Source organism: Nuphar pumila, unplaced genomic scaffold (assembly GCF_984573655.1).
Source record: "Nuphar pumila unplaced genomic scaffold, dmNupPumi1.hap1.1 HAP1_SCAFFOLD_2317, whole genome shotgun sequence".
Classification (NCBI taxonomy): Eukaryota; Viridiplantae; Streptophyta; class Magnoliopsida; order Nymphaeales; family Nymphaeaceae; genus Nuphar; species Nuphar pumila.
Window position 1 is genome coordinate 14,353 of NW_028323893.1, and position 5,539 is coordinate 19,891.

Below are 5,539 nucleotides of genomic sequence, written 5' to 3' on the forward strand. Positions count from 1 at the left end.
AAAGGCCTACGACTCTGTGGTGACTTACCTAAGTGCGCCACGGGAGATATCCATGGCGATGGAGGAGGTGTTCTCCCAGCTGCTCGTCGAGGAGCAGCGCATTGCCTCGAGGAAGCCATCCGTGCAAGATGAGGATCAGGAGCAATCCAAGGCGCTGACAGCGCAGACGCGTCATAAGCGACGCAATGGCGATCGTCGCCAGCGCGGCAAGGCACCAAAGGCAAAGGAGCAACTCCCAAAGGTGAGGATGCTTGCCACAACTGTGGGAAGACAGGCCATTGCAAGGCCGACTGCCCTGACCCGCCGAAAGGGGGTGTTGCTTTGGTTGCGCAGGTTGCCGCACGCGTATCATCTGAGTGGGTACTGGACTCAGGAGCATCGTCGCACATGACGCACGACCGCTCCATCCTGAAGGACTACATGTCGCTGAGGGAAGTCGTCCCCATCAAGTTCGGCAACGGCGAGTGCGCCAACGCCGTGGGCATTGGCAACGTCATCTTCGACGCCGCCAGCCAGGAGGCAGTGCTGAAGAGGGTCTACTTCATCCCGGATCTCTTCACCAACCTCCTCTCCCTATCGTGCGCTACGAGCAGCGGCGCGACAGTCACCCTCAGTGGCAAGAAGTGCTGCATCCAGTATGGCGGATTCGTCGCCATGACTGCTACCCAGCGCCGCGGCCTATGGACGGTGTGCATCCAAGCTTCTACATCTCGTGAGCTTGCACTGGCGGCTGAGGAGCCGCCCGCCGCAGAGCGTGCGCCGCCATCGGAGGAGTCCGAGGCTGGGCAGCTCTGGCACCGCCGCATGGGGCACCCGAGTTACGGGGTGCTGACCAAGATGCAGCGCAAGGGCATGGTGACAGGGATGGACGTCAGCTTGGAAGAGCTGAAATCTGCGCAGGGCAAGACGTGCGAGCCCTGCATCATGGGTAAGCAGCACCGCGCTCCCTTCCCCACATCCGGCTCGCAGGCAACTGAGCGCTTGGCGCTCTTGCACATGGATGTCTGTGGACCTATGCAGGTGCCTACAGTCGGAGGAGCTCGCTACTTCACTGGACTTCTCGACGACGCCTTGCGCCTGTCGGAAATCTGCCTCACCGCTCGCAAGTCTGACGTTGCACAAGCGGTCATCTCCACGATCGAGGAGCTGGAGAGGCAGAGTGGAGAGCGCACCAAAGTCCTGCGGTCTGATCGCGGAGGGGAATTCACCGGCCAGCAGCTGGTGGAATACTGCGCTTGCAAGGGCATCGTGCTGGAAACGACTGCGCCCTACACCGCGCAGCAAAATGGAGCCGCCGAGCGCCTCAACCGGACGCTTGTGGAGAAGGCTCGCGCCATGCTGCATGAGAGCAAGCTGCCGCTTCGCTGGTGGGGAGAGGCCATCAACACTGCCAACCTGCTCCGCAATCTCACGTACGCAGCCGGCGCTCCACTTGGCACCCCGCGGCGCTCATTCAAGCGCACCGTGCCGGACCTCTCTCACCTCCGCATCTTCGGCGCTACCGCCTACGCTCACACTCCAGATCAGCTGCGCAGGAAATTGGACCCCAAGTCCCGCAAGGGGATTCTCGTTGGGTATGAGCCTCACTCTAAGGCTTATCGTATCCTGTTGCCCCCATCTCGTGTGATCGTTTCGCGCGATGTGATGTTTGACGAGGCTGTCGTCGGTGTGGGACAGGATCCAGCGCCTGTCGCGCTGCCCCTGCCTCCTGCGTTGCAGTCGACTGATGTCGGGCTGCTGTCGCCAGAGGAGGAGGAGGAGGAGGCGAGCGCTCCAGACTCTCCAGTCCCCGAGATCCTTGCAGCGCCTCCAGCATCTGGCGCAGCACAGCCCATCGTCGCTTCTGCAGATTGCATATGCCTAGTGTTCTGCATGAGCATTGCATGTTTTGTTGGCTCTCCAGTGCACTGAAGTGGGGGAGCATTTGCATAGGGTTATTTTTGTGCCTGTATGTTTGCTGTCCTCAAATATATCTCAGCACCTCCTGAGGGGGAGTGTTGAGATATGAATATTAGCTAGTCAGTAGGTGCTGGACGCTTACGAGAGTCCTAGGTTACGTACTGCATGGATCACGAGAACGGAACGTTTGAGTGACATTCCATGCATAACGAGAGCATTGCTGAGAGCTATGATAGGTGTCCTCAGTGTAGCAGTATATGATGTAGTGCTTGGCATACGTTATTTCGTGCTTCTAGTCCCTGAGTAACCTATTTAACAGAGATACTGATGAGCGGTGTGACATTCCTCATTTTGCACCCTGTCATACTTCAACATTAAATATCGCCTCTGCAGATCTGCTGCAGGAAAATGATGACGATGATGAGGAGTACGAAATGCCAGCGCTCGTGATGGATGCTGATGACGAAGACTCCGACAGCGAGGAGGATGCTCCAGCAGCCACCGAGCCTCGCTATCCAGTACGTAACCGTCGGCCTCCAGATGTCTACGAGCCAGGTCTCATCGCCAAGACAGTTAGCTTCAAGGAGGATCCAAACACGCACCACGACGCACTCTCAGGTCCCGATGCACCTCTGTGGCGGAAGGCCATGGACGAGGAGCTCGCGTCTCTCATGGAAATGAACGCATGGAAGGTGGTGCCGCTGCCTCCAGGCGTCAAAGCTTTACCATGCAGGTGGACGTACAAGCTGAAGCGCGACGGCGATGGCAACATCGAGCGCTACAAGGTGCGTCTGGTCGCAACAGGGTATGCGCAGAAGGAAGGCATCGACTTCAACGAGGTCTTCGCTCCTGTCAGCAAGCACGCCACCCTACATGCGCTACTCTCAGTCGTTGCAGCCAAGGACCTCGAGCTCATGCAGCTGGATGTCAAGCTCGCGCTTCTCAACGGCGAGCTGGAGGAGGACATATACATGCAGCGGCCGCCGACCTACGAGCAGGGAGCTGGTCTGGTGTGTCATCTTCAGCGTGCGCTCTACGGTCTACGCCAGGCTCCTCGAGCATGGAACCTGCGCTTCCGCAAGGAGCTGGCAGCCTTGGGCTTCCGCCAGACGCAGGCCGATCCCAGCCTGTTCATGAAAGGATCAGGTGTGGACGCTATCTATCTGCTCGTCTACGTCGACGACATGCTGATTGCTGCGAGGGGAGATCTTGCAAACAGTGTGTACGAGGCCATCAAGGGACTCTTCACAGTGCGGAACCTCGGTGCGGTGACCTACTTCCTCGGCATGCATATCGCCCGTGACCGTGCCGCACGCACCATTGTTGAAGTATGACAGGGTGCAAAATGAGGAATGTTACACCGCTCATCAGTATCTCTGTTAAATACTCAGGGACTAGAAGCACGAAATAATGTATGCCACGCACTACATTATATACTGCTACACTGAGGATACCTATCGTAGCTCTCATCAATGCTCTCGTTATGCATGGAAGCTCACTCGAACGTTCCGCTCTCGTGATACATGCACTACGTAACCTAGGACTCTCGTAAGCGTCCAGCACCTACTGACTAGCTGATATTCATATCTCAACACTCCCCCTCAGGAGGTGCTGAGATATGTTTGAGGACAGCAAACATACAGGCACAAAAAACCCCATGCAAATGCTCCCCCACTTCAATGCACTGGAGAGCCAACAAAACATGCAATGCTCATGCAGAACACTAGGCATATGCACTCTGCAAATGCGGCAATGGCTCACTCAACTACGTGAGCGCCCATGCAAAGTTCTCATGCAACAATGCCATGCTTTGCAATTCCACAAATGGAATCCTCACAGTCACGAAGTATAGGCAGTTTGAAGCTTGTGCACAACGTGTGCAGCCAGCTCACAACTCGAAGACAAAACAGGTCTCTCCTGATTGGTCTTGAAACCTCTAGAATGTCCTTCACGCTCGAACCCCATCTCGCAGCTCTGCGTCATGCTAACTCCACGCAGCGCTACCTTACAAGTAGCCCACTCGCCAGTCATCTTCTCACTTGACGAAGATACTCCACGAGAACGTTCCACAACCATCCTGGTCGTGCCGAACCTTGTAGCCTAAGACGCTTTCACACGAAGCTCGCGACTTGTCGTCCATCGAACGAAGTCTCAAAGCAGCAACAATTGGCAAAGCATGTGATTACGCAAACAGCCTGCGAATGTGCAGCGTGTCGACAAGCGATGCCTAGTTGTAAGCACCTATTTAATGTTGAAGTATGACAGGGTGCAAAATGAGGAATGTTACACCGCTCATCAGTATCTCTGTTAAATAGGTTACTCAGGGACTAGAAGCACGAAATAATGTATGCCACGCACTACGTTATATACTGCTACACTGAGGATACCTATCGTAGCTCTCAGCAATGCTCTCGTTATGCATGGAAGCTCACTCGAACGTTCCGTTCTCGTGATACATGCACTACGTAACCTAGGACTCTCGTAAGCGTCCAGCACCTACTGACTAGCTGATATTCATATCTCAACAACCATCACCTTGACGCAGGAGCAGCTCACTCTCATCATGTTGGAAAAGTTCAGCATGTCCGACGCCAAGCCGCGTCGCACGCCGATTGCCACCGGCACACGTCTCACGGCTGAGGGCGATCCGCTGGATACAGAGCTGTATCCTTACAGCGCTCTTGTGGGCTCGCTGCTCTACCTTGCCTGCTGCACTCGACCGGACATCGCGTTCGCGGTCAACTCCTTGGCTCGCTACATAGCCTCGCCGACGGAGCAGCACTGGATCACAGCCAAGGGCGTCCTGCGCTATCTGCGCGGCACTGTCAAGGTGGGCATCACCTTCGGTCCCGCTGGCGATCTGAAGGGGAACTGTGATGCCGACTACGGGGGAGACTTGGACTCTCGCCGATCGACCACTGCCTTCATCTTCACTCTCAACAGGGGAGCCATCAGCTGGGGGAGCCGCTTACAGCCAACCGTCGCTGCGTCGACGACAGAGGCTGAGTATATGGCTGCAGCCGCCGCGGGACGAGAAGGCTTGTGGATCAAGAAACTGCTGAAGGACTTAGAGGCTGGTATGCCTGGGCCCATCAAGGTGTCATGCGACAATCAAGCAGCTCTGAGCCTGCTGAAGGACCCCATCGCCCACGCTCGGACCAAGCACATCGATATTATGCATCACTTCGCCCGCGAGCGAGTCATGCGCAAGGAGCTTGCATTTGTGTACTGTAGCTCTGAGGACAATGTCGTCGATGCTCTAACCAAGTCCCTTACAGAGGCCAAGTTTGCTCGATGCCTCAAGGGCATGGGCATTGGACAATAAGTTCACACTTTGCACTGCCTGAAGGGGAGTGTTAAGATTCAGTGTATATTGGTCAGTCAGTGACAAATTGTATGATGTCTTACGTGAGGAAGCTTAGCTAATAGTTGATTAGCCCATGCATAGAAGTCAGGCTGGTCCAGGTACGCTTGCCTCAGGTGATGGTAATGATAACTTTGATTCCCAAGTAGTTCTTGGAGTTGCCAATTTCCATGTGGATGCGGTAGTGTTGTAAAAAGATACATCATCATCATAGAACGTGCGCATGGTGAGTTCCTTGGATCACGTGAACGTAGACATGCTTACAAGATACACGCT

At 55.3% G+C, this 5,539-nt stretch overlaps 1 pseudogene; it reads left to right on the forward strand.

Moving 5' to 3' along the window:
- The first annotated feature begins 4,480 nt into the window (after positions 1–4,480).
- LOC149808736 (secreted RxLR effector protein 161 pseudogene) lies at positions 4,481–5,224 on the forward strand (annotated as a pseudogene).
- The last annotated feature ends 315 nt before the right edge of the window (positions 5,225–5,539 follow it).